At 38.2% G+C, this 22,696-nt stretch overlaps 1 protein-coding gene across 2 annotated transcripts in view; it reads left to right on the plus strand.

The window, feature by feature from the left end:
* Positions 1 to 1,343: 1,343 nt before the first annotated feature.
* Positions 1,344 to 22,696, plus strand: part of LOC102237248 (SPRY domain-containing SOCS box protein 4-like) — a 78,636-nt gene continuing 57,283 nt past the window's right edge. The window contains exons 1-2 of one of the 2 annotated variants that reach the window (XM_023336021.1): positions 1,344 to 1,560; positions 10,806 to 11,038. The gene's annotated coding sequence lies outside the window, so the exon portion shown is untranslated. The remainder of the gene's footprint in view (positions 1,561 to 10,805; positions 11,039 to 22,696) is intronic. The other variant, XM_023336022.1, reaches the window with a different exon arrangement.

Raw genomic sequence — 22,696 nt, forward strand, 5'->3', positions numbered from 1 at the left:
GCACACACAAACACACATATTTAAACATACTAAACAAACATTTTTGAACTGTGCAGTACAAATCTTGCTGTGTGGTGAGAGATTTGAGACCCAGGGAGTACTGACCTGAGGGAGGCTGAGGATGCACTCCAAGCAGCAGATAAGGAAGGGAGAGTCGGTTTACACCCTGAGTGGAAAATGTGTTTATACTGACACTTTAGACTGGAATTGTCTTAGCTGTGGTTGTAAGTGATACATAGAACTGTGTCAGCTTTGGCAAAAAACAGCGGTGTTGTTGCTAATTTTTCATCTAAAAAAACATCATACTTAAACAGGTGAATTAAATAAAATGTAATTATTTGAAATTAAGGAGCTTAGAAGTGTTTATGCATCCTAATGCGTTTTAGATTATCTAATGGATAAAGTGGTGTATGCACATGTCTTAATGGCGTTATGGCCACTGTTGAAAGAAAGCCTTGAAAAATCCTATTTAATGTTTATCTAAGGCAATATAGAGGGGAAACACAGAAAACCTTTTAAAGAAAATACTTTGGTCTAAAATCAAAATGAAACTTTAAGGCCTACATGTAAAGTTCTGTGTACAGAAAGGCTAACACTGCTCTTCACACTTACCCCAACCTACTGAAGTATGGTGGTGACTGCATCATACTATGGAGATGCTTTTATTTTTAAGAGACAAAGAAGTTTGTTGATGGGTATGATAGATGGGAGACATTTAGGGCGATTATGAAACAACACCATGGCTGCCAAACATGGGCAGAACAGCAATAAAATAGCACTGTCATCTGCTAGAATGACCCAGACAAATTCACACCTCAATCCATTGACAAATCTGTGGCAAGACCTGAAAGCCTTCATGTCTGAACAAGTTTGAGCTGTTTTCCAAAGGCAGAAAAAGCAGAGATAATACTATTAGGTGTTTCTAAAAAGTACTGAATCCTGGTGGGAGGACACCAGCGCACAGCTCCAAAATTTCCCATTGCTTCTTGTTTGGCTATCACGGGAAATCCCTAAAATAAAGCGCATTTAAGTTGATGAAATCTGCACATTTGTAAAATATTAGTTGTTTTCTTTTAAAGAAATAAAATGATAAAAGTTCCAGTTGGATGCTTAAAATAGTCTTAGATATTTTTTCTGACTGCACATTTTGTTATTAATAGTAATTATGTTTTGTTTGTTTGTTTTTTTTTTTCATTTGGACCCCTGAAAGACTTAAACTCTGAATCCCAATTTTCAAAATAGTACTTGAACATAACGTTAAATTCTGGGCCTATCACTTCAGAGTGTAAGACCGCGTTACGATGGGAGCAGCCAATCAGCGCTCGCTCTGAGGAGTCAGCGGACACAGAGCATAGCGTCGGCTCCCATGGTTGCATGGGTATTTCGAGCTGCCTTTAACCGCAACAAAGACACCGTGGCTTGGTTGTTGAAACATCTGTAACAGCACTGGAATAACGTAGCTGTCAACAGCGGAGGAAAAGAGAGGAGACGTTTCTTCTAATTTCGAAGAAAACTCCGCTGGGAAAAGTAGCATTTGGTGGCAAGTAGAGTCGCTGCTCGGTGAGTGCTTCTGTGTTTACACCGGATGAACAGCCTTCAGGGTTGTAGTGATAGATTTCCTCCAAAAAGTGTCTTCACTTCAGTTTTTATGCGAACATTTCAACCGGACATAATAACTTTTCCTCACTTATAGAAGCCTTATGGAGTCTTTCTCTTTGTTTAAACGCCCGCTAAAGTTTTCACAGCGCATAACACAAACGCCACAACCTCACCTGAAGAGGGATTCAGGTGATTGCTCTCTATTTACGATTCCTATGCTTGCAATAATAATGTCATCTGCACCATAAAGCAATAGGATGCTGGCTGGTTGCCTATTATTACTTCCTCACTATATGCTTCATGAATGACGAGTTCTTTGTAATGGTTACACCTTGACATTTACAAGGATGTGATGGGTAAGGTGACATGGAAGATGGAGCACAGATGGTGAGAGCAGGGAGGGAATGTGGTGTGAAGAGATGATGGAGGCAAGAGGATGATGTGAAGGAGAAAAAGAAGGATGATAATAGTTGACAGAGAGAGAGAGTGTGAGAGATGTGTAAGACGTGCAAAAACCTCATTATTATCTTGTATTTTCCATGGAGGATTAAAGTTGTATATACAGGGTCAAACATATATACACCCTACTTATATTTAGAGAGAAACTATACAGTGCTAGAGTGGATTTAAATTGGTTGTTTTCCTGACATGGACCTGAACATAGTCCAAGCATTTCTTGATACTGCAAAAAAAAAAAAAAAAAGCAATCAGTATTATTTTTGCTCATTATCGGAAATTACATTTATTTAAAAGCAATTAATTCCTTACATTTGCAAAACAGTGAATGGTCTTGAAAATATAAGTGCTCTTCAACAATCTGGAAAAAAAACACCCTAATCTTTGTTTGTTTGATGGTAAAGAAAAAAAACAACCTTTACCATCTGCCATTCATTGACAACAAAAAAAACTATTGCATTCTATATTAGTTGCTCTTAGATTCTGACAAGCTCCATTTTTCAGGTGGATGAACAGATGTTCAACATCTGCAGCAGCCCTGCTGCCAGATGCTGGTTATTTTCCCCCCATTTGGCATTTTGTTCTTTTGCAATTTTGGTTGATTAGTCGTGGACTTTTTCTTCAAGAAAGGATGCTTCTAAAATGTGTCAGTTCATACCTCCCTGTGGGACATTTCAAGGCTCCTTCTTTTCTCTCTCTCTGGTGACTTTTCCAAACAAGACTCCAGGAAGCACAAACATCCAAAAAAATTCAACAAATTGTCTTTTCATTTTGACTGTCACATTGTTTTTTGGGATTGTTTGAAGCTAAGATTGAATCTGAACTATAAATCTAAATATTTCATAGCTCCAGTCCCTACACTGGCGTGTGACCAAGCTGGTGTCCAGCATGAGATGGTCACCAGGTGCTGCTGTGGTTGTTAAAGGTCACTGATGTCCCTGTTTAAAAGAATAAATTGTTGAATTGTCAGTATGTCTTGTTCCTTCAAAACTTCAATTATTCAGTTCAGTAAACGATACCAGACTAGAGTCAATAAGAGAGGCTGTATTACATTGTCAAATAGGATTTAGCAAGGATATCATTGGTCCAACGTGCAGGGGTGGGCGATACGGAGTTAAAGTTTTATCACAATATCTTGTGGTACTATTATTCTAAAGATAAAAGTGGCAGTAGAATTATTTGTTACTGTATTTTTAGGTAGCTGCATCGCTGTTGCTTCATGCTGCAGCAGTCTTATCTCCACAAACAAATATCGCTGTTGGAAAAACTCAGTTGGTAGTACTTTTCTTTAGGACACTAGTCACTTAAAAAGTGTGATTTGTGTCATTAAACTACACACAGTAACTGCATTTACAGTAATCATATTTTGAAATTTATGGCATATTTGTTGATGCTCTAATTAAACAAACTGTGGGAAAAATGGTAAAAGTAGTAAAAATAGTAACAGTTTTGAGGAATATCATTAATGGGAATTTGTCATGCTAACAAAGAAATAATCAATCACAGATTTACCTTCTTTTTTAGCTTAGTACAAAATTAGGCATGCGTAATTTTGAAAGAGGGTGAGTTTGACAAAATGTACATTAAATTCAAACGCCGCCCAATTCTCTTTTTATAAAATTTAAAGAAATTGTATCATCAGTCCACCCTGCAAAATGAATAGTGAAGTTGCCTCATTAAAGGCATTAGAAATGACGTCTGTGTCTATGGTGAAATGTCTGGAGTTGCGCTCCACGCGTTCTAGGCAAAGTGAGCATATTTGCATGATGGATGTCCTGTTGAAATGAGGGAGAAGGCTGGAGTGTCAAGGCAAAGAGGGAGAAGGAGGAGGAGGGGACATTGCGATGGTGACAGGAGGTCATTTATCTGTCTCCGGGAGGTCAGCCTTGTCACCAGCATCTTGTCTCCCTGTTTGCTTCCCTCTTACATCCACACTTTCTCCTTTTTCTGTCTGCCGCCTCCATGATGCTCTCTTTGGAATCCACCCTAAACATATCTGTCAGCTCAGTCTTTGTGCACCTCATCATCCAGCATTCTCCTCATTCTAAAGTCAAAATGTAGATTTAAAATGAATTCCCCTCCCGCTGCCGGGTTTATGCTTTTATGAGCTGTAACACAAAAATCTACATATAAGCTCCTTTTAATCACCTGAGGCTATCGATCACAATTTATTCTAAGCAGTTGAGGTTAGACTTCATATCAGAACTTCAAAAGCTTGGAGCAACGCACGGCCGCTGATTCCAGCTGCTTTCAAATCGGAACACCTTAAAATACACTCTAGGGACTGATTCTTTTTATTTCTGTACACATCTGGCGTTGTCTATAAACATGAACATAGTTTTCTTATGAACACTTTTCTCCTTCATTGTCATTGTGCTCCAGCACCCTGTGGAGTTGTCGCCAACTGTGGTAAAAAGTAATTTTTACCGCAGTCATATAATATTCCACTGAAAATGTTTTGAAAATTCAAACCTTAAATTTGAATTACATGTCACAAAAAATAGTCATATGAAAAAACTGGACACCAAATCCAGTTTTGGATTCTTTCAGAAGATATTTATTCTGAAAGAACTATCTTCTGATAGTTCTTTCAGAATAAATATCAAGGTCTAAATTTTCTTAATGTGTCTCTGAAAAAAAGGCATTGATTTAATTGGTAAACATTAAAAATGCTTTTTCTACACCCACTGAGATTCACTTTTCATATTTACCATTTTAGTTTCATTCCCTCCCGCTAAATCATCTCCTATATTCTAAGAATGTATTCTGAGTGTAAGTAGGAAAGTAGAAATGATTCAGTTGTTAGATCAGTTTAAATAATAGTTTCATTAAATGCATCACAGCCTATCTTAAAATAAACATGCAAAGATCTCCAGTAATTTATCACATCTTAAAAATCCCGTCTTTGAGATAATTAAAAGGTTTTCTCAAGGTGCCTCTGATGACTTGGTGTTAGTTTGTATTGTTAGGGATGAAGGACTGGGTGGGTGTTGCAGGTTATCCGCAAAACTAACAGGCAAAACTCAGTCTTAATTAATCAGCAACCAGAACTTTGGTTACAATTTTAGGTCAATTTTTTTCAGAACTACTGCTCCTCTACATTCTCCTTTGGGAGTATTTATATCCAAGGATTGACAAGGTGATTTGGTAATAAGGCAGGGAGCAGGAGCTGCTTTCCATCAGCCATGATTAGATTTAACCAGAATAGAGCATCCCAGACAAAAGGCTAAAGGATGAAACAGTGAAGTTGTAGACTAAATGACAGTAAAAAAAAAAAAAACAGATCCATGGTTTGCAGGCATGAATAAATGCAACATTGCTGCATCTGATTTTATTTGGGGGACAGAGTGCCTATGGCAGTCAACACGAGGGTGTGGGTAAAACCTTGTCCAATCGCTAATCTATTGGAGGTCTTTTGTATATTTCATGATCCGGTATGTATGATTAATTTCCCTTCACCTCCTTTGAGCTTTTCACATTTTGTAATGGTTTAAGCCTAAGCCAGTATGTTTTATTAGGATTTATAGCACAGACTAAACAAGAGGTATTGCATAATTGTTAAGTGGAAGGGAAATAACAGATGGTTTTCAATACTTTTACAAGATGAAATCCAAGATTGAGTATTTTTATTCACTCTATTCACTCTGTCGCCGTTTAATTTTATAACCCTAAATAAAACCAGTTCAGTTGCTTTGTTTTGTCTGTCCATCTGGACTGTAATTTATCCTCTAGATGAATTCAGCTGTTCTGTCAAGATCTCAGAGAATATTGGTAAAACACAGAGAACAATGGACACCAAGAAATACAGCAGACAAGTTGTGCTCAGTTGTGGAAAGCAGGGTTAGGCTGTTAAACTGTATCTGTAACTTTGAAGATCTCTTGGGGAATTGTTCAGTCTATCATCTAAAATTGTAAAAAACATGGCACAACTGGAAACTACCTGAACTGGCTGGGAAAAGGAGAGGATTAATCAGAGAAGGAGCTGCAGAGATCCACAACTCAGAACAGAACAACTATCGCTAGTGCCCAACATAATTGTGACAAAGGTCATAATTGTGACCTTTGTAAAAGAATGACAAGAAAAAAGAAGAATTTTGTGTTGGTCTCTATCACATAAAGTCTTGCTAAAATACACTATGGTCTCAGGGTAGTGGTTGTAACAAAATGTGAAAAAACCTTGCAAGGCTCAGAGATGTTAGTGTCATCTCTGTGTGTGTGTGTGTTTTTTGAAGGGTTCTGGTAATGTATGCATTCGCTCTGGCAGATGGAGTGGTGTAGAGATTTACATTCAGGAGCCCTTTTTGTTGAGTCTCTGATGGACTGCTGAGCTTTCAAAAAAATTTTCACTTGGGCACACTTCAGGGACGCTCACTTCAACACACAGACGTCACTCAAGAAAGACTGCTCTCTCATTCATTTCTGCTCTCTGAATGACATTAACTGTCCCATTCGGAGAGAAACGGGTGGCTGCTGTGCTGCTCCTGTCCTTGGCAGGCTCTTGCTATTTAAATATATATACATATACAGTACATATATATACTGTATATATATATATATGTATATGTAACCAGCAAATGTTTGTGGGTTTTTGTCTGCTAATGGACTGGTGACCCGCAGGCATCACTGCACTAGACAGGAAACCTCAAGTAAGAGTGCATTTTACAGTAAGATCCTTGTCTAAATGAGAGATGGAAACATAATGAGCATTCCTGGCGTGCACCATGAAAATTTCGCTTGCTCATCACTTATCCCGGCCAAGTTTGATGGCCCCTTGTCATCTGACTGTCATCCGATGTGAAATGTGTCAAATTTTTTTGGGGAGCGATTGTTGCAGCGAGTCGTTAATCAAAGCTCCGATCGCAGAGAGAACAGCCCGACAACCCGGCAGCATCGCTGCAGCCCTTGGGGTGACAACAGGGAACACGAAATCATTACTGTTGGAACAAACAGACCTCGGTTCCAGATAGTTTCCCCTCCTCGTAAAGCGCCGTGATACGAGCTCATTTCACCTCATCTTGTTCCATCTCGTCACGCATCATTTGATTCCCTGTCGCTCCCAATCACCTGTTGTCTGATCTGATCGAAAGTTTGCGCTCTCTTTCTGTGTCTGGAGACTTGCAGAGGGTGTAGAGAGGGGGCGTCCTGATTTACATATAAATGACGGCAATGCTTGCTATACCATACTGTTGGCTGTGTCATTTTAGGGTGATGCAGACCTGGTGTGTGTGGATGTGTGTGTTTTTTCTCTCCAGCTTGCCTCTTACTACAATCTGCATGTGATTTCATGGCTGTCCTAACACTATCAGATAAGTTTTCCAGGAAGATAAAAATCATCTGACTCATTTTGGAATTTGTTGCAGGCGTATGATGGTGGGACGTATCTACTTAAAGTCTGATGATTGAGAGGAAAATAGACTTACTCGAGCCTTCTTGGTTGTTAAGTGAGATTTTGTTGTCCTAAAGGATAAAATGGAAAAACTTCCTGCCCATTGCAATCTCTACAATTAGGCTCTCACATATCTCCCAGAGGGGGTTTGTAACAGGAATCCTTGCAGGCTCAGATACCCAAAAATAGACCAGACAGCCCCATGAAGCCCGGCTACCGCACTTTATAAACTGTACTTATGACTGGATGCGGGATCAGATTTGTCCTCAGGCTTTAGAGGCACTGGGATGAACTGATTCTTGTTGAAAGCCAATCTGAAGATAGAAACTATCCGTAAAAAGGGCCAAAAGGATAAGTAATGTGACAAGTCCATCCGGGGGACCACGAGTGTAAATGTTGACAAGCTGAGATAATGAAGTGAAGTGCAGTAGGCTTGTCTCCCAGCTCTTTTTTGGGACTTGTCCTCTTATTGTTAGGCACTAATAACATTATCAAAGGCTTTGTTCCCGATTACGCTTGGACAGAGTTACAGCACATTATCATGACTGTCATCTTTACAAATTAAATTTTGACCACTGTTAACTTGTAAATGTATAATTTAACAATAAAGGATTAGATCTGATATGCATAGAAACTGAGGGTTTGAATAGACCGTGGGTACATACTAGAAATGCACCAGTCAGGATTTTGTGAATGATTTCTTAACTTTGGTTTTGTATGGCTTAAAGCTGTGAAGACTAGTTTTTAATAAAATTCAAATCAAAGCAAGATGTGCAATATTTTGTTAGTGGAAAAAAAAAAAATAGTTTTCCTTTAAATGACTTCTTACAACTTTAGTTTCTTTCAATGCCATTTTTAAATCTGTCATGGTGAAAAGAGCCAACTTTTGGTCTTCCTCCAGAAGCAACATCCAGAGGCCATTAGTATGCTCTTGTATCACTCAGATATGGTGTATTCACTGTAAGGGAAAAGATTATTGAGTTTCTAAACAACTGCATGCCAGTCAGAATCGGTCAAGCTGAAAATCGTCAAATTTCAACCCCCAGAAGATTATTTGGTGGCTTTAAGTAATATACACAGACAAAGATTTCTATGGGTAACACATTCATGCCAATACAGAAACAAGATTCATCCATAATCTAAGCTGTAATTCAGCTTATGAAAAAAGGCCTTTAATTCAGGCCTTTTTTGTTTTTATTTTTAGTGTAGTTTAATATTGTGGGGTATTCTTGCATTGTTTCTTTTAAATTGTCCTAGTTTTTAGTTTTTGCTGAGCTGATTTTTTTGGTACAAATATGCTATCTGAAGTATTTAGGTTTAGCCAAGTTCATATTAGGCCATGATATCACTGGTGATGAACTGAAGTATTCAGACAAAGGTATCTAAATATTGTTTTTCAGAACAATCAGCTGAAATTTGCTACTATGCAAGATTTGATCTGGATGGTAACGTAATAGCGTTTTGTAACCCTAGATGTGACCGATGTCAAAAAAATGCTAGAGTAGTGTCTGATTTTTCAAACAGGGAAAAGTAGGAACAGTTTATTTTTTTATTTTGGTTTATTTGTCTCTAGTTTCTCATCCTCCCTATTGAGGACATTTAATCATTGAATAAAACCATGAATCCAACCATGTGCCAATTTCTTAGCAGGTGACCTTTAGACAACAAGTATGTAATTTGGCTGGTTAGGCTTGCTCCTTAGTTCTTCATTTGTCAGCAAATATTTTATTGCTCATCTATTTCCCAAAAAGCATCTAGCAACAATGAATCCTCTGTCTAAATGACTTGGTTTATTTTAACGGTAAAAAAAAAACAGGTAGCAAAAATCACAATTTCAACTTTTCTATTATTTGCACCTAATACCACACACTGCAATGCACTCAAACATTCAAGTGATGAACACTCATTCAATACTTTTAAGTTTCTTTCGAAAACTTCTCAGAATTATTTTCTCTCAATTTAGATATGAAGAGGCCACATGTGTGTAGTTATGGCTGCTGTTTCTATACCTCCTACAGTCTATTTAAACAACTTCTGCATCCCTTTGTGTGTTAGCTTGAATATGCTTTGCGTACACTGCTGCAGATATTACAAAAAAACCCTCGACACAAAATCTTTGGTTAAATGTTTAGTTCAAAACATGTGACCATCTACAACTCATTAGTCAGAGTCACAAGGACAGTTACTGTGTTTTGTCATGCTTTATGGTTGTGCCACATTCATTTAGTTGGAGTGATTGCGGGAGGATGAAAAAGGCCAAGAAACGATTTAGTTTCACTATTTTTGGGTTTAAGTGTTGTTGCAGCATGTTTGCTCTGTGATGAAGCATAAATTAACACATTCTTTCTCCTTTAGCTGGATCTATTACAGCAGTGCTCCTCTTTCAACTCTCTTTTTAGAACACTGTGGTTTCTGCCAGTCAGACAAATCAAAACCTTTCGTTTTTGCTAAAATACAGCAAAACATGGGATACAAAACTGTATTAATTTGTATGTGAACAGAGTTTTATGGCTGTGTCTGGAATAAACTAGTTTTATATGCATGTAATGTATAGTAAACTAGTGGTTTAAAAAATTACAGCCCAGACAAGAATTGATATCAAGCAAATAAGGTAAATCAGCACAGCTCAAGTAAAATGAATAAATAAAAGTGGGTACATATATCTTAAAATCTAAACGTTATACATGAACCGATCAGAGATTTAGGTTTTCAAAGATTAAATCTTTTTATTTTTATTTTTTATTTTTCCTGCCGACAAACAATTGCCATGAGCAGCCATTAATTTAGATGCAGATGTGATGCGTGTATGGGAGAGGAAAAACAAGATTTCACTCATATTTTAAAACAAACACAAAATGACTTTGGATTTGATGTTTGAAATTACAGTCACTCTCTGATTTTTGCAGTTAATGTGGACAGGATTAATGTTCTAAACATTAAACTATGTGATTTCCTTTGACAACATAGAGTCTTGACTTGATTATTTAAGAGAGAGAGAAAGATCAAGTAAATATTTGGTCAAATTGCTCTTTGACCAATTCAGCATTTCCAATGATTGTATAAACTGAGATCTTTTGATAAAATCTTCATTTTTTTAATACCCAACATTTCTGGGTATGAAAGGCCAAAACTGCTAATAGCAGCCAGAATGAACAGCCAACATGCTGTCATAGAAAAATACAATTTCCTTTTTTAAATAGCTTCTTACTCCTTTGTTTTAAGTTGTGGAGTTCCTCAAGGATCTGTACTTGGCCTAGTGCTATTCACCCTAACATTGATTACTGTGTTTATGGCGGATAATGCTGATGATTGATGCAACAAACTTGGGTCTAATCTTCTGGTATTTCTTTCCATTGTTATGCAGATGATGTGCAGATTTCTTTCTTCCTGAGAGCCAATGAATCTTGGGCAGGAAGATCAATTCTACCCCGCTTCAAAGATGTGAAGCAGGGTGTCAACACCTGGATGTCAACACCTGTTCTGCAGTGAATGATTGCAAGTCAAAGAAGGTAATTTCTAGTCAACCAAACACCGATGTGAACCTTGCTTTCTTAAATCTCAAAGTCAGACAAGATTGATGAACACATCAGTCATAAGGTAAGATTATTGTAATTCTTTTTGTTTTGTCACCAACCATTTTTTGTTGTCACATCTACAACTTGTGCAGAATTATGTTCAACTGGAACCAGAAAGAAGGACAGAGTCTCTTCTGCATTAGCGCTTCTCCTTCCACTTGTTTTATGTCATATTTGAACTGATTTAGAATATTTTTCTGATTGATTTTAAAGCCTTGAATTGTTTAGTGCCTGAGCAAACTATTCAAGGCAAGTTGAAAACTTTGCTGATTTTTTAGATCAGGGGAATATTATGTAATTTCAAGGCACATAGTGCAATTTTACACATTCAAGTAACTACCGTACTATGTTACCTTCAGTTGTTAGAGAAATGCTGTATACATAAAAAAAAACTTCACATCATAGCCATATCTTAATGGTCTCTGTCTATTTACCTCTTGTCCTTTCCAAAGCCCTCTGTTCAGCACGTCATCAGAACAACATTCCTCCATGCTAACCTTTAAAGCCGTTCACAACTGTTCTGAGTGGCATCATAGCTTGTTGTATAAAAGAGGAACATTATGTAATTTTGGATCATTAGTCAACTTTTGTAGGCGTCCTTAAATAATATTGGGAAACTATTAGCAATGTTTGCAAGTATGTGGAGGTCATCATTGTTCTTTTGAACATATGTCCATCTAAAACCAAGATCAGTGCTGGAGGTGCAACTTCAAACCAATGGAGCATCATAAATGCCTTCAGAATAAAACAGATGGAAAATGTTTTTCATTATTTCAGCTGGTCTTTATCACTCAAGCCATATAGAGCGTGCAGAATCATCTTTCTCATTTTGTTGTTTGACATAGCAACAAGAATTATTACATAGCAACAATTATTACAGTCTAGTTTATTGAGATGCATCTGTAGGAGAAAAGAAGAATAGGAAGCATTTTGTTGTTTTGTTGTCAAACAACAAAATGTTTGTTGTTTCTCCTACTTTTATTGGATACAAACCAACACCTTCCTCCTCCTGTCTCCTGTAATTAGAAGATATTTATTACCACATGTCCATAAACTGGTTGAATTTGCTGTTCAAGTTCTCTCAAAATGGACTGACATGATTGATTTCGACTGTGTGTTTTGTACAAAGAAAGAGGTTGAAGTAAAAATTGGATTAACCATGCTAGGTCCTCAATCTTTCAAGCATATTTGTATTTGTTGCCCTCTGTTGAAACTCAGCTCTGCTGCATTGTCTACCCTCTAGGAAATGTTAAGGGCATTTCCTTCCCTGACTCCCACTTTCTCCTTCTTTTTGTCTTTGTCTCTGCCCATCCACTTTTCTGTCCATAATTACAGGACTCTTGATGGCGTTTAGAGGCTCATGAATATTTAGGTCTTGGAGGGGAAGTGTCGGGGGACTCCCATGTGTGGCTGGTCTACCCTAATTATGGAGATTGGTCTCAACATCCTCGCAAACTCACACTCTAAATGAGGGAGGAAGGCCAGATAACGATCAAAAGTTGTCAGTTTAGGAAAACTAATGGAACCTTAAACAAAGGGTGTAACATACGGGTGCATCTCATCATCATATCATTGAAAAGTGTTGTATTTCAGATTCATTACACGCAGAATGATATATTTTGAGTTTTTATTTATGTCCATTAGATAAATATGGCTCACAAGTAATGAGAATCCAACATTTGGATTTATAGATTTAAGTGTTTTATAATTGAAAATACTTAATTCCAGAAAATTTATGTTATGTTCTGCAATGTTAGTAGTAAGACAGCTAACTTGAAAGTTATCCACAAGAAGGCTAGGCCACGAAAGCTTAGTGTTAAAGAAGCTGACTCTTCACAGAGTGCCCTGAACAAACATTTTAGCAGAAAGTGGTGTGGAAGCAAAAGGTGTGGTGTCAGCAGTTTAAGAGCCGCCACACAGCCATATCCACAACATGGGCTACAACCGTAGCATTCCTTGGGTTAAGCCAGAAACAACATCAGAAAGGTCCTGGGCTAAGGAGTATGTTCTGAGTCCAGAGAAAACTGTGAGAGGGCTCAGTATCCAGTTGTTTTGAGATCCAGTGTGAAGCGTCCACTGTGATGGGCCACTGTGATTTATCAAGTCCAAAGTCAAAGCAGAAATTTACCAGAAAGTGCTCTGCATGACTCCCTCCGCTCGGGAGTTTAATGGCGATGCTGATGTTATTTTCCAGCAGAGATTCTGAAGTTTGTGTTTCATTTGGTGTAATCCATGACGATGAACAAAAAATAAGATCTTGGAATATCTCACTGTGTATAATGAATCTGTTTTATTTTGTTTGATTTAATGAAATAAAGGAATGTTTCTGATTACAGTCTAGTTTATTGAGATGCATCTGTAGGAGAAAAGCAGAATAGGAAGCATGCGTGTCAGGTCTCACATTCTCACAGCAGGAAACAGTAACTGTACTGCAGTTTGCAGCCGGTCATTCCAACTCCCTTCAGTACAGTCCTCTAGAGTTAAAGCTTGGAGGAGCATAGGTGTGACTCATTGACTCTTTGATGGACAGAACTGAGTCAAGGGGAAACAGTTGCCAGGAGTCATGTTTTGTTGTTGGAACTAGCTTGCTAGATAGGTAGGGATGCATAAAGAGAGCTGCGCACGAACAGAGAAACCAAATTAGAGCTGAACTGGAGAGTAGAAGCTGTTAGAAGCGGCTGTGAAAAGCGAAAAGGAGGAATAAAAACTACTTCAGACCAATGTGTTTTTGGGGAAAAAACAAGGAGGTTGTTGGATTTAGAGAGGCAAGAGCAAGTAAAGAGAGAAATAAGGTGAACTAGAGGTCAGAAAGAAGCGAACTGAGCTTTGCATTTTGAGGAAGGCTTACAGTATTTCTGGTTGATTTCAGACTGCGTGAAGGGTAAGGAAGGAGGAAGATGACTGCTTAGATGAGAGAGATGTGAGAACATGTGGGAGACACTTAAACAGGATATGAGGAGGATGAATGGAAAAGGTGCACAGTGGAGGACATTACTGCACACACTGATGTCTATGTGGAGGCGAGGAACAACCCTCCAAAAACAGGGCATACATAAACATCTATTTTATAGCTACATCAGGTCAGTCAGTCCTTGTCTTTATTTAGCTCTGAAAAATACGCTGAAAATATAACTTTGTTGGCCCAGAAATGCTGTCTGAATTTAACCTTAACAGGGACATTTGAATTCTGGCTACTTTAGCATATTTGAAACATTGGTAAAGGTCTTCATGTTGACATCGATTCACCCATTTACCCTCCAAACATATTTTCATGCTGTTTAGAAGGCAATGTTGCTTTTTTTCCCTCAGTGGGAACCATTGTGAAAAGCCTGGAAAATAATGGATTTATGTAAGATTTTAGGGTTGCAGTCTAGGGTAATTCGATCCTTCCTTCCATACATCCATCCTTATTCCTTCCTTCCATACATCCATCCTTATTCCTTCCTGCCATACATCCATCCATACCTTCCTTCCTTCCTTCCTTCCTTCCTTCCTTCCTTCCTTCCTTCCTCCTTCTTCCCCTTCCTTGACTTTCCTTGACTTCCTTCCTGTCCTTTCCTTCCTTCCTTCCATCCATCCATCCATCCGTCCATCCTTCCTTTCCGTCCTTCCTTCCCTTCCTTCCTTCCTTCCTTCCTTTCCTTCCTTCCTTCCTTCCTTCCTTCCTTCCTTCCTTCCTTCCTTCCTTCCTTCCTTCCTTCCTTCCTTCCTTCCTTCCTTCCTCCCTCCTTTCCAAGCAACGGTGCTTACGACTGCTCCACTGTGCATCCCTCTCATCTAATACTCATTATTTAAATGAATGGATGGCTTCTTTAATACATATTTAACAATTAAGTGTGACACCATCTATTAAAATTAATGCATTTATTAAAATGATCCCTTAGGCTAACCTTCACATTTATAGCTGTGTCATTGTGATGAAACACTAGTATAACTAACATCAATTACTGGATCTATGGATTTCCTGTGTTGAGTGTTACGGGGTTGAATTGCACTGTTTGTTGGGTCATTGTGTGCCTCCAGTACAGGTCTGACCTCCTTTGCCAAGTATGATTTAAATGTGTGACATCAAAGTCTTTTCACGCTGAACCAGTAAAGTGTGAAGGCCAAAGTCTATGACTCAGCCATTCTCTGACCTCTCCCTCCTCTGTATAAGAGCTACTCTGTTCCCTGTGTTCATCTCTAAAGCATCCATCACAGTCTGGCATGTTGTTACCATTCCATGGTACCACACCAGTCATGAAGGCTAACTGGTTTAGTGCACAGAATGAAAAGGAATGAAAAGGCAACATACTCCTTGTTGAAGCAGTCCAGTTCGATTTCCTGACAACTGAAGTTTTGGCTTGCTTCGCGAAAGATCCACCACAGACTGGGTGGTTCTGCTGGGCAGCTGTTCCAGCCCCCCTATCATGACAGGCGATCGGGCTTGCCTCACCTCCACCATGTGTGAGCTTTCATCGGGCCACTTCACAGCCCTCTGAGCGGAAACCAGACCACCACCACATGCTGCGAACGCACACCGCCGCCACGCAGACAGTGACGCACACACGGGAATGATTATGGGACACAGGCAGACCCTCGCAGACTTGCAAACACATGTCAACTTAGAACAGACCACAATTTGATGAAGTGTGTCATCAGTCAGAGTGGAATGTATCCCACCATGATTAATGTGTTTGAGACTGATGCAGAAATGGTTAGCAGTTTATAATTACTTCACCACATAAAATCAGTCACTGTAACTTAAAACGAAGTGGTCGCTGCACTCGATGCACCGCTTATATTATTCGGCAGTCTTGTTTTCAGTGTATGTCTGTGAGTAGCAGCTGTGAGTGGATGGATGCTGAAGTGGTAGTATGGAGCAGCTATAAAGGTATGAAGATAGGCAGCCATTTATGAACCACCTGTTTTCCTCCACACTGTTTCAACAGGTGTTTGTCTTCAAATGACAGAGCAATTTATGGCAACACAATTTGAGTTGCAGGGGGATACAAGGTGTTCTGTTTGCTTATCTGCATCTGTAACGGAGCTGTGCAATCATCCTGAATTAGTCAAAGGAACAGGAGGTGGCGGTGAAACAGGAGATTGTGTGCGTCTGGATCACAGTGTGCTTTTTGTTGTGTTTGGAGGGTCGGAGATGGTAAGAATGTTGATTTGGGGGGGTGGAGATCAGCAATTATCCCTTTCAAGTTGCTCATTTGAGCAACTTTTTAAAGGGAAACGTCATCTATTTGAGGTCTATGAACATGTTTGTGTGTATTTACATGGGTGCTGAGGATTCTGACCCACTTATGACACTCTTTTATCTCTTATCATCTAGGTTTTTAAATCAATAAAAGCTAAATTATGCAAACGGTTGCGCCTTTGATGATGGCTTTGAGTGTTGGCCAATTAATCAGTGAAACTATCTGGTTAAAATTTAGTTAAAAGCTCTCTTGATTCCACTAAGCCTGAGCTGCACTGCTTTGAAAAGCTGTGATATAATGTGCTTGAGGTGAAGTAATTGTCCAATACTTCTCCAACACCTTCTTTTCAAAGGAAAACCTTGGCCCCAACACATAATCGAAAATTCCTGAAGTAATATCTTTCTTAATACAGGAGAGTGGCCCTAGGGAAATATTTGGTCATGTCACGGCTTAGAAAGAAGAGGAAAAACGACAGGGAGATGGAGTGATGGGGCCCGAAGAGGAGATAAGGGAACGATGAAGCAGATAAGAGGCTCATAGTTCTGCTCCTATATTCAGCTCTCAATATCCCTCCCTCTTATTCAATCGCTAACGGTAAAGACACTCTCTGTGTAGGCTTTCACTGCACTGGTAAATCTCGCCTGCATCAGTGTCTGTGTACATTTTCCTCCTTGCAATTTCTTGGGTCGTCATAGCAACATTAGATCACATGGTTTATAGGTGGTTTTTGTGATGTATAACGAGTGAAGGTCTTTGTTTTCACACAGAGGTGGTCATCAGTCTGACCTTTCCCCTCAGCTGATCAGAATTCATGAGGCTGCCTATTTTCCTGTGACTGGCAGTGGCTTTCATCTCATCAAATCTGCCTTCCTTTGGTCTATAGACGGAGATATAGCATGAAAATCACAAAACCGCTTCCCTGATTTAAAAATATATAAGATGGATAGGATATGATTACAAATAAGTGCGTGGCAACTCCAGGTGCTAATCAGTGTCTATTGAAAATTTCTCTTTCCATACTTACTGGAGATACACAGAGAAAGAAAGTATGGATCAAAATCAAATTGGAATCATTATATAACTAGCTAACAATAATTAGCTGGTCTGAAACTCAAAAATCAAGTCTTTTCCCAATCAATGAATTCCAGATCTCATTAACAGCAACACACTTTAGTGTGGAAGTGCTTACGTAAAGAGTAGGACCTGAAGTTAAAACATTTTAAATGTTAGTGAAGTTGTATAATGAAGTAAGAAGCTATGTAAAAGGAATAAAGACATTTCTGCACTTTTCTCAAGCTGAGAAGCTGCGAGAGTGCAATACTTTCTGGAGAAAACGGAAAGTCTAAACTGAATACAACTGATATTTTGAAACATTTACATCCTTTTGGAAATGTCAGCACTTAGGAAGAAAACTACAATTCACAAGGAATGTGAAAGGAAACTTCAGTTTCTGTAATGCTAGCTGCTCTAGCTATGCTAATGTTGCTAATAGCTAAAGCCTAATTATAATGTCAATTCAGTTTTTTCTATTTTAAAATAATTGTTCAATAGTAGTGCAGTTTTTTTCTGCTCGTTTTAAAAAGAATGCAGAAGAAAACTTTAGATATTTTTGACACAGATGCAACACGTATGGAAGACTAGAAGGAAAATATTTTTTATTTCTATGTATAATTTGATATGATTGTATTTTTTTTGTTTCGATAAATTTCACAACATACACTTAATAAAACATTATTTAAATTGTAACTTCTACATTTATTTTCATAAGCCAATCTGAATACAAATGACAGAGTCTTTCTAAAATTTGATGTAGGCACAGCATTGTGAAATAAATAACCTAAAATTAGACTTTTCTACATTATAGTAAAAACCAACATAAACATTATAGAGCAGAATTGTTCTCTCTAATACTTGCATATTATTCCTTAATCCGTTTGCATCCAATTGTAAAAGTAAAAGCAGAGTAGAAACCTTCTAAGTGCGTCTCATAGTGACTGAGGGTGTTGGAGAGGTGATGACAAAGATGGTTAGACTGACAGACGGAAAGAAAGTGAGTCCTGTGGAGAGCTGCTAATCCCAAAGTTAAGTAGATTACTATCGCAGCCTGGTGCTCCATACCAGTCTGTCTGAAGGAAATGGAGCTGCTATAAGCTGTTAAGTTGCTGTGTATTGTGAAACTGTGTGTACCAGAAAAGTGGCCAGTACTGCTCACCTCCTGGATTCCTTTTTACCAGCGGAGTTTATCACCTGTCTATCATAGCTGAGTTCTACTTCCTGTCAAGTTCTGTTCGTCTGAATCTACACCTGTTTTCAGGGAGCCTTAGGCTTATCGAAACAATTTTTAAATGAAGGTTTAAGCAATTTTTTTAACGTGTGGAAAGTCTGCCATCAAACTTAATTTACTTCCAGATTCTAGGCAAATTATTCCTTTGCTTAATGATTTGTTGCTACAGTTTTTTATGCTAATCTAACTGGACGCAAGTTCTAAGTAAACTTTCAAAAGTAAAAATTTAAATCAACAATATTTGAAATTTATTTTCATTCATAAATGAAACATACTATACAGTGCGAATGTGTTCATGCAACATTAAGTTTGAAGTTACAAATGAAAAATTTCTAGGTTAAATGGCACATTTGTATCCAATCCTATTTAGTGTATAGAACCATCTTGTGCTGAAACTACAGCTGGTATTTTTATTTAGGTTTTGTCTCATTAGCTTTGCACATTCAGAGACTGAACTGTCTTTGCCTATTATTATCATTATTTTCAAAATTGCTAAAGCTCAGTCAGATTGTATGGAGGGCATTTGTGAGCATAAAGTCTTGCTGAAGATTTTCAGTTCAACTAAGCTCTGGACTTTGACTGGGGCACTCAGAATAGCAGAATAACAACAAACTAGAAAATTCCTGAAGAAATTTAACCGGGGCCTGCCAAAGTGTGCCTGTCGGTTTGGACCCAGTGTTCGGATGCTAAAAATTAGCATCAATGCTAAGATTAGCTACTGCGCAAGACAGTGACCTGACCTGAGAGAAAAAGATAATGCAAGGTAATATTATTGCATCACCTATGGCGGTGCACTAGTGGAGGGCAGTGAAGTGCTAATGTTTGTGCTAATGTTAATGTACTGCCTTGCTATGAAAGGCAGCGCACTAACCTAAGAGAGAAAGATAATACAGGCTAATATTATCCAGAGGGGAGTATTAAGGCTTTTATTTTGAAATTTTAAGTATACTTCATTTTAAATGTCCAAACTAATCCCATGAGTAACAGTGATTGGGTTAAATCGTTTCTATAATGCCAAAAGAGCAATTACCTGATGTAAAAATTGTCAATGCTTTTATTTTGAAATGTTTAATAAGCTTCATTTTAAATGGCCACACTAATCCCATGTGTAACAATGGTTGGGTAAAATCAATTATAAAATGCCCAAAACACAAGTAGTTCTAAAGGCCAGCTCAGTCCTCCTCTGTAGTAACTGACAGTTCTGCCATGTTGTAGTTCTAACCTTGAGTCATTGTAGTTCTAAAGACCAGCTCAGCTGTCGCGTGATGAAGCAGACAGGAAGAGACAGAATTCCAGTAGTTTGAAGTAGTTTGTTTTTCTGAAAGATCTGAGAGGAATATTCAGGCTTTTATTTTAAAATGTTCAGTAAGCTTCATTTTAAATGTCCAAACTAATCCCATGAGTAACAGCGATTGGGTGAAATCAGTTATATAATGCCCGAAAGAGCAATTACCTGATGTAAAAACTGTCAAGGCTTTTATTTTGACATTTTTATTAAGATTAATTTAAAATGGCCACACTGATCCCATGTGTAACAATGGTTGGGTAAAATCAGCTATAAAATGCCCAAAACACAAGTAGTTCTAAAGGCAGACTCATTCCTCCTCTGTAGTAACTGACAGTTCTGCCATGTCGTAGTTCTAACCTGCATGTTCTGCCATAGTTAGAACTACAGTGATGCGTTTTTGTAGTCCTAATCAGCTGCTCTGCCCTGCTCTTTGTTCTGTTGCTATGGTAATGAAGCATGTCTGTCAGACACTCAGGGCTGACAGAATTCTGTTTCTTTGAGCCAGCCAGTTTGACTGAAAAAAGCAGTCCTAACAACTCCTTCCCGTTCGGGAACCGTGATACGTACTTGAAAACCGTTTGAAGCATCTGAGAGGGCTATTTGTCGTCTCCAGTAGTACCACGATTCATATTCTCTACCTCACTCACAGTAATAACAGCGATGAGAGAAAGATGGTGTGTGCTGAGCTCAGAAATTTTTCAGAAATGCATGGAAGTCAATCTGTGACTATCCTCAGAGGGATATTGAGGCTTTTATCTTGAAATTTTCAGTAAGCTTCATATAGAATTGTTGTTTAGGTTAAATGAGTTATTTACTGGCAAAACAGCCAGTAGTTCTAAATGGCAGCTCAGCCCTCTGTTTTAATTCAGTGTTAGTTAGAACTAGAGATATGGCGTTTTTGTAGTCCTATCTATTAGCATTAGGTCAAAGGCTAAAGCTAATAGATAGGCACTATCTGCGCAAGCCAGTGCCTTAAGCTGAAATAACAAGATAATGCAGGCTAATATTAGGCCCCAATAAAGAGACGTTTTATTAGGTGTGGAACAATAGGTGCCTGCCATGCAAGACATTCTTGTTTTAACCTTCTTGTTTTCAAGAAGGTTAGGGATACAAATTTTCTAACCTTGAAATGTTGAAGATTTTAGAAATTTGGAATGAAGATGATGTCATGGAAAAGAGAACTTCCAACTACAAACACTTGTTTGGATTCTTGTTGGAAAGAAAGAAAATGGTTAAAATACTAGTGGAAACCATTTAAAAAAAAAATAGTACTTAACAGTTGATTTCTTTTTACATGGTAAGTCTGGCTATTTTTAGACCAGGGGTCACCAACCTTTTTGAGACTGGGAGCTACTTCACAGGTTCAGAGTAACACGAAGGGCTACTGTTTGATACAGACATAAATTTTCTTTACAACAAAAATTCATTTAAGTAAATATGATTACATGCTGCCTGATCATATTAATGTTAGGGACTATGCACAATAGTTATCAGTAAGGACAGCTATGGTTAATTACTATATTGTGGTCAGACGTTCTTAGTTCAGAGTTTTAAGTTGGTGAGGTGGGGAACGCCAAAGCCTAAATCTTATAGGTCAGTTTTCTTTTTCTGTGAGCTAAAAATGATGACTGGAGTTTGAACCACTCATCATTTGAACCTCAGGTTCTGCCTGAGCTTTTTACAGTGCGCGGTTCTGGCGGGTTGTCGGTTTATTAGCTTTTTTGTGATTTTGTGAACTGAACAGCTGACGGGTCACCTGCGGGCTGACACAAGCAGATGTCGAAAAAAAATGTCTGACAGATTGGAAGGTACAAAACTATCACTGCACCTGACCTGCAGGAGCACAACCACCTCTCCAACGCGCAAACATCGGCACAAAACTAAACCACTAAAGCAGCGCACCCTTTTATTTCTTTTTTCTTTTTTTTTACACAAACGATGCTAAATAATAAAGACATTGAAGCGAAGCAGTGAGATCCACGGAAAGAGGAGGATTGGCGAAATCTTATAACTACGGGAGGTTCAAACTCCACTCATCATTTTTAGCTCACAGAAAAAGCAAACTGACCAATAAGATTTAGGGTTTGGGTGCCCTTTGACCCCCACAGACTCACACTGATGCGCGCTACATACAAGATGTTTTGGCACAAAAGAACTTTTTCTTCTCCATAATTTTGTTATTAGTAAACAGGGTTGGATAATAGAAATACAATAACTTTTCTTTTTTTAATTTAAAGGAAAATCTCTCAGTGCGTCCAGCTGTACAGCTGCTGCTGCAACAATCCAAACTCTCAGTCACTTGTGGGCAATTTAGAATCACACAGAAAAGCTCCAAAAGGGAATCAAACTCAAAACTCTGAACTAAGAACTTCTGATCACATAATAGCAATTAACCATAGCCTCCATGGTAAATTATTACTGATAACTACTGTCAGTAGTCCCTAACATTAACATGATCAGGCAGCATGTAATCATATATATATATATATACAGTATATATATAGCCAAGACAATTTATGTCTGTATCAGACAAGTAGCCCTTCGTGTTACTCTGGACCCGTGAAGTAGCTCCCAGTCTCTAAAAGGTTGGTGACCCCTGATCTAAGGAATCTGGGTGAATGAGAAAGACAACGGTATACTTTAAACTTCTACTTTAATAATTCTGTCTTTTCCACTTTTCCTTCTCTAATGTCTCCTCCCACTTAGTTAATTAAGAAAACAGAGAAATAAATATATGGTAAACTGCTCTAAGATTCCCTAAGTAAACATGCTCTGATCTGCATCCAGAAGAGCTTAGAAAGTTCTCAATTAACTATTGTTCTATTGTCTTTTCTGCAAAGAAAATATCATAAAGCATAACTTATTTTAAATACTTCATGTGAATAGCTGCACATTTAATATGCATGTCTTAAAAGTCTTAAC

Source organism: Xiphophorus maculatus, chromosome 6, assembly GCF_002775205.1.
Source record: "Xiphophorus maculatus strain JP 163 A chromosome 6, X_maculatus-5.0-male, whole genome shotgun sequence".
Classification (NCBI taxonomy): domain Eukaryota; kingdom Metazoa; phylum Chordata; class Actinopteri; order Cyprinodontiformes; family Poeciliidae; genus Xiphophorus; species Xiphophorus maculatus.